This window comes from Salmo trutta, chromosome 34 (genome assembly GCF_901001165.1).
Source record: "Salmo trutta chromosome 34, fSalTru1.1, whole genome shotgun sequence".
Classification (NCBI taxonomy): Eukaryota; Metazoa; Chordata; class Actinopteri; order Salmoniformes; family Salmonidae; genus Salmo; species Salmo trutta.
The window spans coordinates 28,926,391-28,941,281 of record NC_042990.1 but is presented as its reverse complement, the minus strand read 5'-3'; positions in this window follow the sequence as shown (position 1 = coordinate 28,941,281).

The following is a 14,891-nucleotide window of genomic DNA, read 5'->3' as shown; positions in this document are numbered from 1 at the left end:
CAACCTCCTGTGTTGGTAACACTTTGTCATATTACCCAACATCAAGTCAACATTGTCATACCAACAAGTGTAGAATGAGTAGACTGCTATTGGAGGGGAATCTAGAAATATTTGAGACAGATAAAAGAGGACAAGGTGAGGGAAATAGAGGAGAAAGCAGAGATGTCATTTAAAATTGTATGAGTTTTGATGACTGAATATTTCTGACTGATATGATTTTTGTTATGGTGAATTCTGAACTAAAACTAGCCCACAGGTTATTACTACAGGTTATTACTACAGGCTATTACAACAGGCTATTACTACAGGTTATTACTACAGGTTATTACTACAGGCTATTACTACAGGTTATTACTACAGGCTATTACTACAGGTTATTACTACAGGCTATTACTACAGGCTATTACTACAGGCTATTACTACAGGTTATTACTACAGGCTATTACTACAGGTTATTACTACAGGCTATTACTACAGGTTATTACTACAGGCTATTACTACAGGCTATTACTACAGGTTATTACTACAGGTTATTATTGCAGGCTATTACTACAGGTTATTACTACAGGTTATTACTACAGGCTATTACTACAGGTTATTACTACAGTCTATTACTACAGTCTATTACTACAGGTTATTACTACAGGTTATTACTACAGGCTATTACTACAGGTTATTACTACAGGTTATTACTACAGGCTATTACTACAGGTTATTACTACAGGTTATTACTGCAGGCTATTACTACAGGTTATTACTACAGGTTATTACTACAGGCTATTACTACAGGTTATTACTACAGGCTATTACTACAGGTTATTACTACAGGTTATTACTACAGGTTATTACTACAGGTTATTACTACAGGCTATTACTACAGGCTATTACTACATGCTATTACTGCAGGTTATTACTACATGCTATTACTGCAGGTTATTACTACAGGCTATTACTACAGTCTATTACTGCAGGTTATTACTACAGGCTATTACTACAGTCTATTACTGCAGTCTATTACTACAGGTTATTACTACAGGCTAATACTACAGTATATTATTGCAGGCTAATACAACAGGTTATTACTACATGCTATTACTGCAGGTTATTACTACAGGCTATTACTACAGTCTATTACTGCAGTCTATTACTACAAGTTATTACTACAGGCTATTACTACAGTCTATTACTGCAGTCTATTACTACAGGTTATTACTACAGGCTATTACTACAGTATATTATTGCAGGCTAATACAACAGGCTATTACTACAGGTTATTACTACAGGTTATTACTACAGGTTATTACTACAGGCTATTACTACAGGTTATTACTACAGGTTATTACTACAGGTTATTACTACAGGTTATTACTACAGGCTAATACTACAGGTTATTACTACAGGCTATTACTACAGTATATTATTGCAGGCTAATACAACAGGCTATTACTACAGGTTATTACTACAGGTTATTACTACCGGCTATTACAACAGGCTATTACTACAGGTAGTCTCAAATGCTGCATAGAAACCAAATTCCTAATCATGTCCTCTAATTTCTAGTTAATCCAATTTTATAATTCCCACACAATTTAATTCCATCAACTCAACACGCCATTGTCTACTACTGTAATGGTCCATAGTACATAACATTGTAGCCTATTCCACAGCCTACTTCACACATGTAGACTGATAGGCAAGGCTATTACATCTATTCCCATGACTGAAGTGTTGGGAATGAAACAATCACAATGTTTAACATTCAATTCTAAAATCGTTCTTATTCTAAATGGTTACAATGTATGTATCCATCGTTGGATGTGGGGGATGGACTTCGACTATGATTCGTCCATCCCTGACGCACGTCACCAGTAAGGGCGCGGTCTAATGTTTTGATTGACATTGTGTATTCACGGATAGTTAGCTGTGGGACCACGACAGATAAGGGGGTTTGAATTTCCAACCGGGACAGCCACAGAGGATCACCGCCAACTTACATACACAATTACCGGTAAGTCACGGCCCGGAGACATGGCTTAGAATGGGCGATTCAAGTTAATTCTGGAGAGAAACTTTATGTGGAAGGAAAAGCGGACTTTTTGGTCTCAAAGATGGACTTAGGCACGTAAGGAAGTCCAGCCCTATGTGCTTGCCTAGTGTGTGTGTGTGTGTGTCTATAGGATGTTTATTGGGAAGGGCTTACCACTCGTCCAATGTGATTGCCTTGCTCATGCTTTGAGTGCTTATTCTATACCTTTTCTCTACAGTATCTTGACTATGTGAAAGGCTATAAAGTAATACTCTCCAAATTTGCCGGCTACAATGCCCTGGATGAGTAACAAAAATGGCCGCACGTGTGTGACGAGATCACCGTAATCGCGAACAATTGACAGCAAAAACGACCCGATAATTTGGCACGGATGTGGACCACTTGTAGGCCCAGTCGTTATTTCCCGGATATCGATCGATTTCTATGTGCGGTAACTGGATCTGTGCGTGTATTTCTCGTGCCGCGGATAGGACGTGCGCGCGCGAGGAGGTGGCAGGCAGTCCCACTATCCCAATCTAAAATCCCGCACCACACCAGCAGAGAACATGAGCTGTATTGAGAAGAGGAGCGTAGCGTACAACGATTAGATAGGCTATACATGCCCGTGCCAGGCAGGGAATGAGACAAACCACGGTTGTTTGTTTGTTTGTTGACCACAACAATCAGGCATTGTTTATTTGTGCTGAGCTCGTGAATGGACGTGGGTCGGGTCGGGTATAGCCTTGGCATGGCAGAGTCTGGCCCGAGGCAGAGGGCAGTAGACCCATCCTATTGATTTTCCCTCTCAGATTTGTCTGAGAGTGGAGTGTAGAATCCTGTCTGTCACTACTTTGATGACCATCTGAATTTGAGAATATCATTGACTATAAACAGGTTTAGGTGAATGAACCTTTTGCCTGTAAGCAATTGTAATTTTTGGGTCATGGTGTCACTAGGCTGGATGTATACTCGTGCTATTTGGGTATTTTTATGTCTGGTCTGGTCCTAGAGGTGGAGGTGATTGTGGGTAACCCCTGTAAATAAGCAACATACTGGGGGATGAGGGTTGCAATCAGTCCATCTTAAAGGTCCAATGCAGCTGTTTTTATATCAATATAAAATCATTTCAGGGTAACAATTAAGTACCTTACTGTGATTGTTTTCAGTTAAAATGGTCAAGAAGTAACATAGCTTCTTAGCAAAGACCAATTTCCCAAGCAAGAATTTTGTGGGGAGGGGAAAACTGAAAACTAGCTGTTATTGCCAGAGAGGTTTGGAATGCTCTTTCTTATTGGTCTATTAACTCATTTACTGCCAGCTCATGTTAAATTTCAAACCTTTAGAACAGGCTGAAATGTAAGGCAGTCTTTTCAAACGGATCCAAATCATAATTTTTTACATTTTCACAGTATTATTCCAACCTTATAGTGTGGATCTCTCTCTCTCTGTCTTTTATAAATACACTACCAGTCAAACATTTGGACACACCTACTCATTCAAGGGTTTTTCTTTATTTTGACTATTTTTTACATTGTAGAATAATAGTGAAGACATCAAAACTATGAAATAACACATATGGAATCATGTAGTAAGCAAAAAAGTGTTAAACAAATCAAAATATATTTTATATTTGAGATTCTTCAAAGTAGCCACCCTTTGCCTTGATGACAGCTTTGCACACTCTTGGCATTCTCTCAACCAGCTTCATGAGGTAGTCACCTGGAATGCATTTCAATTAACAGGTAATTTGTGGAATTTCTTTCCTTCTTAATGTGTTTGAGCCAATCAGGTGTGTTGTGACAAGGTTGAGATGGTATTCAGAAGATAGCCCTCTTTGGTAAAAGTTTTGATGTCTTCACTATTATTCTACGATGTAGAAAATAGTCAAAATAAAGAAAAACCCCGGAATGAGTAGGTGTGTCCAAACTTTTGACTGGTACTGTATATATATACACACTACCGTTCAAAAGTTTGGGGTCACTTAGAAATGTCCTTGTTTTTGAAAGAAAAGCAATTTTTTTGTCCATTAAAATAACATAAAATTGATCAGAAATACAGTGTAGACATTGTTAACATTGTAAATGACTATTGCAGCTGGAAACGGCAGATTTTTTATGGAATATCTACATAGGCGTACAGAGGCCCATTATCAGCAACCATCACTTCTGTGTTCCAATGGCACGTTTTGTTAGCTAATCCAAGTTTACAATTTTAAAAGGCTAATTGACCATTAGAAAACCCTTTTGCAATTATGTTAGCACAGCTGAAAACTGTTGTTCGGATTAAAGAAGCAATAAAACTGGCCTTCTTTAGACTATTTGAGTATCTGGCGCATCAGCGTTTGTGGGTTCGATTACAGGCTCAAAATGGCCAGAAACAAATAACTTTCTTCTCAAACTCGTCAGTCTATTCTTGTTCTGAGAAATGAACGCTATTTCATGCGAGTAATTGCCAAGAAACTGAAGATCTCGTACAACGCTGGCCTTCTAGGCAGATTTGCAAAGAAAAAGCCATATCTCAGACTGGCCAATAAAAATAAAGGATTAAGACGGGCAAAAGAACACAGACACTTGAAAGAGGAACTCTGCCTAGAAGGCCAGCATCCCGGAGTCGCCTCTTCACTGTTGACGTTGAGACTGGTGTTTTGCGGGTACTATTTAATGAAGCTGCCAGTTGAGGACTTGTGAGGTGTCTGTTTCTCAAACTAGACACTAATGTACTTGTCCTCTTTTTCAGTTGTGCACCGGTTGTATGAGATCTTCAGTTTCTTGGCAATTTCTCGCATGGAATAGCCTTCATTTCTCAGAACAAGAATAAACTGATTAATTTCAGAAGAAGGTCTTTGTTTCTGGCCATTTTGAGCCTGTAATCAAACCCACAAACTCTAATGCTCCATATACTCAACTAGTCTATAGAAGGCCAATTTAATTGCTTCTTTAATCAGAACAACAGTTTTCAGCTGTGCCAACATAATTGAAAAGGGTTTTCCAATAATCAATTTTCCTTTTAAAATTATAAACATGGATTAGCTAACACAACGTGCCATTGGAACACAGGAGTGATGGTTGCTGGTAATGGGCCTCTGTACACCTATGTAGATATTCCTTTAAAAATCTGCCGTTTCCAGCTTCAATAGTAATTTACAACATTAACAATGTCTACACTGTATTTCTGATCAATTTGATGTTATTTTAATGGACAGAAAATGAGCTTTTCATAAAAAACAAGGACATTTCTAAGTGACCCCAAACTTTTGAACGGTAGTGTATATATTAGTACACACACTTGGTGTACAAAACATAAGGAACACCTGCTCTTTCCATGACACACACTGAGTGTACAAAACATTAGGAACACATGCTCTTTCCATGACATACACTGAGTGTACAAAACATTAGGAACACCTGCTCTTTCCATGACATACACTGAGTGTACAAATCATTAGGAACACCTGCTCTTTCCATGACATACACTGAGTGTACAAATCATTAGGAACACCTGCTCTTTCCATGACATACACTGAGTGTACAAAACATTAAGCACACCTTCCTAATTTTGAGTTGTCCTCAGAACAGCCTGAATTTGTATATAAAAGACAGGAATTTCACGTTTTGACTGCACTGGGCCTTTTAATATGACACATTTTATTTTATTTGTCACATGCACCAAATACAATAGGTGTAGACTTAACCGTGAAATGCTTGCATCCCAATGATGCATTTGAAAAAATTATAATAAAAAGAAAAATAGTATAACAACAGGAATAAAATACACATTTAGCTATCTACAGGGAGTACCAGTACCAGATCAATGTGGAGCTATATACAGGGAGTACCAGTACCAGATCAATATGGAGCTATCTACAGGGAGTACCAGTACCAGATCAATGTCGAGCTATATACAGGGAGTACCAGTACCAGATCATTGTGGAGCTATCTACAGGGAGTACCAGTACCAGATCAATGTGGAGCTATCTACAGGGAGTACCAGTACCAGATCAATGTGGAGCTATCTACAGGGAGTACCAGTACCAGATCAATGTCGAGCTATCTACAGGGAGTACCAGTACCAGATCATTGTGGAGCTATCTACAGGGAGTACCAGTACCAGATCAATGTGGAGCTATCTACAGGGAGTACCAGTACCAGATCATTGTGGAGCTATCTACAGGGAGTACCAGTACCAGATCAATGTGGAGCTATATACAGGGAGTACCAGATCAATGTGGAGCTATATACAGGGAGTACCAGTACCAGATCATTGTGGAGCTATCTACAGGGAGTACCAGTACCAGATCAATGTGGAGCTATATACAGGGAGTACCAGTACCAGATCAATGTGGAGCTATCTACAGGGAGTACCAGTACCAGATCAATGTGGAGCTATATACAGGGAGTACCAGTACCAGATCAATGTGGAGCTATCTACAGGGAGTACCAGTACCAGATCAATGTGGAGCTATCTACAGGGAGTACCAGTACCAGATCAATGTGGAGCTATCTACAGGGAGTACCAGTACCAGATCAATGTGGAGCTATCTACAGGGAGTACCAGTACCAGATCAATGTGGAGCTATATACAGGGAGTACCAGTACCAGATCAATGTGGAGCTATATACAGGGAGTACCAGTACCAGATCAATGTGGAGCTATATACAGGGAGTACCAGTACCAGATCAATATGGAGCTATATACAGGGAGTACCAGTACCAGATCAATGTGGAGCTATATACAGGGAGTACCAGTACCAGATCAATGTCGAGCTATATACAGGGAGTACCAGTACCAGATCAATGTGGAGCTATCTACAGGGAGTACCAGTACCAGATCAATGTGGAGCTATATACAGGGAGTACCAGTACCAGATCAATGTGGAGCTATATACAGGGAGTACCAGTACCAGATCAATGTGGAGCTATATACAGGGAGTACCAGTACCAGATCAATGTGGAGCTATATACAGGGAGTACCAGTACCAGATCAATGTGGAGCTATCTACAGGGAGTACCAGTACCAGATCAATGTGGAGCTATATACAGGGAGTACCAGTACCAGATCAATGTGGAGCTATATACAGGGAGTACCAGTACCAGATCAATGTGGAGCTATATACAGGGAGTACCAGTACCAGATCAATGTGGAGCTATCTACAGGGAGTACCAGTACCAGATCAATGTGGAGCTATATACAGGGAGTACCAGTACCAGATCAATGTGGAGCTATATACAGGGAGTACCAGTACCAGATCAATGTGGAGCTATATACAGGGAGTACCAGTACCAGATCAATGTGGAGCTATATACAGGGAGTACCAGTGCCAGATCAATGTGGAGCTATATACAGGGAGTACCAGTACCAGATCAATGTGGAGCTATCTACAGGGAGTACCAGTACCAGATCAATGTGGAGCTATATACAGGGAGTACCAGTACCAGATCAATGTGGAGCTATATACAGGGAGTACCAGTACCAGATCAATGTGGAGCTATATACAGAGAGTACCAGTACCAGATCAATGTGGAGCTATCTACAGGGAGTACCAGTACCAGATCAATGTGGAGCTATCTACAGGGAGTACCAGTACCAGATCAATGTGGAGCTATCTACAGGGAGTACCAGTACCAGATCAATGTGGAGCTATCTACAGGGAGTACCAGTACCAGATCAATGTGGAGCTATCTACAGGGAGTACCAGTACCAGATCAATGTGGAGCTATCTACAGGGAGTACCAGTACCAGATCAATGTGGAGCTATCTACAGGGAGTACCAGTACCAGATCAATGTGGAGCTATATACAGGGAGTACCAGTACCAGATCAATGTGGAGCTATATACAGGGAGTACCAGTACCAGATCAATGTGGAGCTATATACAGGGAGTACCAGTACCAGATCAATGTGGAGCTATATACAGGGAGTACCAGTACCAGATCAATGTGGAGCTATATACAGGGAGTACCAGTACCAGATCAATGTGGAGCTATATACAGGGAGTACCAGTACCAGATCAATGTGGAGCTATATACAGGGAGTACCAGTACCAGATCAATGTGGAGCTATATACAGGGAGTACCAGTACCAGATCAATGTGGATCTAATACAGGGAGTACCAGTACCAGATCAATGTGGAACTATATACAGGGAGTACCAGTACCAGATCAATGTGGAGCTATATACAGGGAGTACAAGTACCAGATCAATGTGGAGCTATATACAGGGAGTACCAGTACCAGATCAATGTGGAGCTATATACAGGGAGTACCAGTACCAGATCAATGTGGAGCTATATACAGGGAGTACCAGATCAATGTGGAGCTATATACAGGGAGTACCAGTACCAGATCAATGTCGAGCTATATACAGGGAGTACCAGTACCAGATCAATGTGGAGCTATATACAGGGAGTATCAGTACCAGATCAATGTGGAGCTATATACAGGGAGTACCAGTACCAGATCAATGTGGAGCTATATACAGGGAGTACCAGTACCAGATCAATATGGAGCTATATACAGGGAGTACCAGTACCAGAACACTGTGCAGGGGTACAAGGTATTTTAGGTAGACATGTACATGAAGACTGGGTAAAGTGACTAGGCATCAGGATAGATAATGATAAGGTATTTTAGGTAGACATGTACTTGAAGACTGGGTAAAGTGACTAGGCATCAGGATAGATAATAATAAGGTATTTTAGGTAGACATGTACATGAAGACTGGGTAAAGTGACTAGGCATCAGGATAGATAATAATAAGGTATTTTAGGTAGTCATGTACATGAAGACTGGGTAAAGTGACTAGGCATCAGGATAGATAATGATAAGGTATTTTAGGTAGACATGTACATGAAGACTGGGTAAAGTGACTAGGCATCAGGATAGATAATGATAAGGTATTTTAGGTAGACATGTACATGAAGACTGGGTAAAGTGACTAGGCATCAGGATAGATAATGATAAGGTATTTTAGGTAGACATGTACATGAAGACTGGGTAAAGTGAATAGGCATCAGGATAGATAATGATAAGGTATTTTAGGTAGACATGTACATGAAGACTGGGTAAAGTGACTAGGCATCAGGATAGATAATGATAAGGTATTTTAGGTAGACATGTACATGAAGACTGGGTAAAGTGACTAGGCATCAGGATAGATAATGATAAGGTATTTTAGGTAGACATGTACATGAAGACTGGGTAAAGTGACTAGGCATCAGGATAGATAATGATAAGGTATTTTAGGTAGACATGTACATGAAGACTGGGTAAAGTGACTAGGCATCAGGATAGATAATAATAAGGTATTTTAGGTAGACATGTACATGAAGACTGGGTAAAGTGACTAGGCATCAGGATAGATAATAATAAGGTATTTTAGGTAGACATGTACATGAAGACTGGGTTAAGTGACTAGGCATCAGGATAGATAATAATAAGGTATTTTAGGTAGACATGTACATGAAGACTGGGTAAAGTGACTAGGCATCAGGATAGATAATAATAAGGTATTTGAGGTAGACATGTACATGAAGACTGGGTAAAGTGACTAGGCATCAGGATAGATAATAATAAGGTATTTTAGGTAGACATGTACATGAAGACTGGGTAAAGTGACTAGGCATCAGGATAGATAATGATAAGGTATTTTAGGTAGACATGTACATGAAGACTGGGTAAAGTGACTAGGCATCAGGATAGATAATGATAAGGTATTTTAGGTAGACATGTACATGAAGACTGGGTAAAGTGACTAGGCATCAGGATAGATAATAATAAGGTATTTTAGGTAGACATGTACATGAAGACTGGGTAAAGTGACTAGGCATCAGGATAGATAATGATAAGGTATTTTAGGTAGACATGTACATGAAGACTGGGTAAAGTGACTAGGCATCAGGATAGATAATAATAAGGTATTTTAGGTAGACATGTACATGAAGACTGGGTAAAGTGACTAGGCATCAGGATAGATAATGATAAGGTATTTTAGGTAGATATGTACATGAAGACTGGGTAAAGTGACTAGGCATCAGGATAGATAATGATAATGTATTTTAGGTAGACATGTACATGAAGACTGGGTAAAGTGACTAGGCATCAGGATAGATAATGATAAGGTATTTTAGGTAGATATGTACATGAAGACTGGGTAAAGTGACTAGGCATCAGGATAGATAATGATAATGTATTTGAGGTAGACATGTACATGAAGACTGGGTAAAGTGACTAGGCATCAGGATAGATAATGATAAGGTATTTTAGGTAGACATGTACATGAAGACTGGGTAAAGTGACTAGGCATCAGGATAGATAATGATAAGGTATTTTAGGTAGATATGTACATGAAGACTGGGTAAAGTGACTAGGCATCAGGATAGATAATGATAAGGTATTTTAGGTAGTCATGTACATGAAGACTGGGTAAAGTGACTAGGCATCAGGATAGATAATGATAAGGTATTTTAGGTAGACATGTACATGAAGACTGGGTAAAGTGAATAGGCATCAGGATAGATAATGATAAGGTATTTTAGGTAGACATGTACATGAAGACTGGGTAAAGTGACTAGGCATCAGGATAGATAATGATAATGTATTTTAGGTAGACATGTACATGAAGACTGGGTAAAGTGACTAGGCATCAGGATAGATAATGATAATGTATTTTAGGTAGACATGTACATGAAGACTGGATAAAGTGACTAGGCATCAGGATAGATAATGATAAGGTATTTTAGGTAGACATGTACATGAAGACTGGGTAAAGTGACTAGGCATCAGGATAGATAATGATAATGTATTTTAGGTAGACATGTACATGAAGACTGGGTAAAGTGACTAGGCATCAGGATAGATAATGATAAGGTAGTTTAGGTAGACATGTACATGAAGACTGGGTAAAGTGACTAGGCATCAGGATAGATAATGATAATGTATTTTAGGTAGACATGTACATGAAGACTGGGTAAAGTGACTAGGCATCAGGATAGATAATGATAATGTATTTTAGGTAGACATGTACATGAAGACTGGGTAAAGTGACTAGGCATCAGGATAGATAATGATAAGGTATTTTAGGTAGACATGTACATGAAGACTGGGTAAAGTGACTAGGCATCAGGATAGATAATGATAAGGTATTTTAGGTAGACATGTACATGAAGACTGGGTAAAGTGACTAGGCATCAGGATAGATAATGATAAGGTATTTTAGGTAGACATGTACATGAAGACTGGGTAAAGTGACTAGGCATCAGGATAGATAATGATAAGGTATTTTAGGTAGACATGTACATGAAGACTGGGTAAAGTGACTAGGCATCAGGATAGATAATGATAAGGTATTTTAGGTAGACATGTACATGAAGACTGGGTAAAGTGACTAGGCATCAGGATAGATAATAATAAGGTATTTTAGGTAGACATGTACATGAAGACTGGGTAAAGTGACTAGGCATCAGGATAGATAATGATAAGGTATTTTAGGTAGACATGTACATGAAGACTGGGTAAAGTGACTAGGCATCAGGATAGATAATGATAAGGTATTTTAGGTAGACATGTACATGAAGACTGGGTAAAGTGACTAGGCATCAGGATAGATAATGATAAGGTATTTTAGGTAGACATGTACATGAAGACTGGGTAAAGTGACTAGGCATCAGGATAGATAATACGAGTCAAATAAAAACTTAGCAGCAGCATATGATGAAGGGAAAAGCGTGTGTGTTTGTGTCGTGTCAGCATGTGCTTGTTGTCAGTATGCGTGTGTGTGTGCGTATGTAGTGTATGTGAATGTGTATGGGTTTTGTGTCAGTGTAGTGTGTGTGTGTTTATATAGTCTTGTGACTCCCTTATTCTGTGCACGTAGGCAGAGTATTTGGCTTTGTACTGGTTGGTTTACAGTTTGTTTACTTACTGCTCTGCTGCCCTTATAGGAATAGAATATAGTGGACTAACAGCAGGCTCCTGCTTTCCCCAGAATGAATCACCCAAGAAGAGCCAGAGAGACCAATGTGACCTATGCCTCAAACTCATGTCTGGCCGTGTCTAGACTTGACAGTTCATGCAGCTTTAGTATTCTGATCTTAGAGTTGTGGTCATGGAATTCTGAACACGTCATGCCTCTACACCTACATTTAAATGTGTCTACCGTGTCTACAGTGTGTCCTGGGTCCCTTTTCCCTCGCTATATTCAAATGCCGGTATGCATTCTTCAAACGGTAGAATAAGAACAATATGATAACACAACAACAACTAACTACTGTAGCTAACTAGCCAGCTAACCTCTGTAGCTAGCCAGCAAGCTAGCAAACAATAGTAAAGGGATTGCAAATTGGTTAGCATAACTCTAGCCCAAAAAATATATATATTCTAAATATTAGCTAGCTGGCTAGCATTTATGAGTCCAACAAACATGAGTTGTTGACAAGCTGAATGCACTGTCTGTTTAAACTACTAGCACACAGCCATAAATACCCCACAAGACATGCAGGAGAGGTCTCTTCACAATCTAGAAGTCCAGAACAGACTATAGGAGGCGCACAGTACTACATAGAGCCATGACTACATGGAACTCTATTCCACATCAGGTAACTGATGCAAGCAGTGGAATCAGATTTAAAAAACAGATAAAAATACACCATATGGAACAGTGGGGACTGTGAAGAGACACACACACACACAGGTACAGACATATGCATACACACACACACACACACACGCAAGCACATGCACACACGTACATTGTAACATTGTTTTATAGTGGTATTATATATTTTGTTTTGTAGATATGTAGTGGTGTAATAATGTAATGTAATGTACAATGATGTACTGTTTGATCTTTTTTGTTTTATGTGTGATGTAAGTGCCTTCATGTGTTTAGACCCCAGGAAGAGTAGCTGCTGCCTTGGCAGGAACTAATGGAGATCCTTAATCAACCCCAGGAAGTGTAGCTGCTGCCTTGGCAGGAACTAATGGGATCCATAATAAACCCCAGGAAGAGTAGCTCCTGCCTTGGCAGGAACTAATGGAGATCCTTAATCAACCCCAGGAAGTGTAGCTGCTGCCTTGGCAGGAACTAATGGAGATCCTTAATCAACCCCAGGAAGTGTAGCTGCTGCCTTGGCAGGAACTAATGGAGATCCTTAATCAACCCCAGGAAGTGTAGCTGCTGCCTTGGCAGGAACTAATGGAGATCCTTAATCAACCCCAGGAAGAGTAGCTGCTGCCTTGGCAGGAACTAATGGGCAGCCTTAATCAACCCCAGGAAGAGTAGCTGCTGCCTTGGCAGGAACTAATGGGCAGCCTTAATCAACCCCAGGAAGAGTAGCTGCTGCCTTGGCAGGAACTAATGGGCAGCCTTAATCAACCCCAGGAAGAGTAGCTGCTGCCTTGGCAGGAACTAATGGAGATCCATAATAAACCCCCAGGAAGAGTAGCTGCTGCCTTGGCAGGAACTAATGGAGATCCTTAATCAACCCCAGGAAGAGTAGCTGCTGCCTTGGCAGGAACTAATGGAGATCCATAATAAACCCCAGGAAGAGTAGCTGCTGCCTTGGCAGGAACTAATGGAGATCCTTAATCAACCCCAGGAAGTGTAGCTGCTGCCTTGGCAGGAACTAATGGGATCCATAATAACCCCCAGGAAGAGTAGCTGCTGCCTTGGCAGGAACTAATGGAGATCCTTAATCAACCCCAGGAAGTGTAGCTGCTGCCTTGGCAGGAACTAATGGAGATCCTTAATCAACCCCAGGAAGAGTAGCTGCTGCCTTGGCAGGAACTAATGGGCAGCCTTAATCAACCCCAGGAAGAGTAGCTGCTGCCTTGGCAGGAACTAATGGGCAGCCTTAATCAACCCCCAGGAAGAGTAGCTGCTGCCTTGGCAGGAACTAATGGAGATCCTTAATCAACCCCAGGAAGAGTAGCTGCTGCCTTGGCAGGAACTAATGGAGATCCTTAATCAACACCTTGGCAGGAACTAATGGAGATCCTTAATAAACCCCAGGAAGAGTAGCTGCTGCCTTGGCAGGAACTAATGGAGATCCTTACTAAACCCCAGAAAGAGTAGCTGCTGCCTTGGCAGGAACTAATGGAGATCCTTACTAAACCCCAGAAAGAGTAGCTGCTGCCTTGGCAGGAACTAATGGAGATCCTTAATAAATAAAAATACAAAGAGACTTTTGTGCTTCTATACCCAACTTTTCAATGCGATCTTTGTTTTCTGATAGCAGAAGTTGCATGTAAGTGTCAAGTGTAGACACAACCTCTGTCTCACACCCAAAGAGGGACAGGGCCCATCCCAAATGGCACCCTATTCCTTATATACACCATATATACACCCCTTTTATTGCCGATACGGAGCCCCGCCGATCCATCATGACTGGACTACCGACGTAATCCGCGTGAGGGGTTTTTCAACAGGCTCCTCCATCGTGACGTCCCCTGAATGCTAGCTGTCTAGAGCATACCGGACTGTTAGCTGAAGAGGTCCATCAGTCAAATTCTCAACGTCTTCCCTGTGGCTCAGTTGGTAGAGCATGGTGTTTGCAACGCCAGCATGGTGTGTGCAACGCCAGTAGTGAATGCATACATTTAATTTCATGAATTTTTTTTGTACTGGCCCCCCGTGGGAATCGAACCCACAACCCTGGCGGTTACGTCAGCAGACCAGTCGTGATGGATCAGCAGGGGTCTGTGTTGTAAAAGGGTCCAGGCCAATTGGCAAAATAGGTACTGTAGCCCAAGAATTTCAATAAGCATTTTTCTACGGCTGGCCATGCTTTCCACCTGGCCACCCCTACTCTGGTCAACAGCCCTGCACCCCCCACAGCAACTTGCCCAAGCCTCCCCATTTCTCCTTCACCAA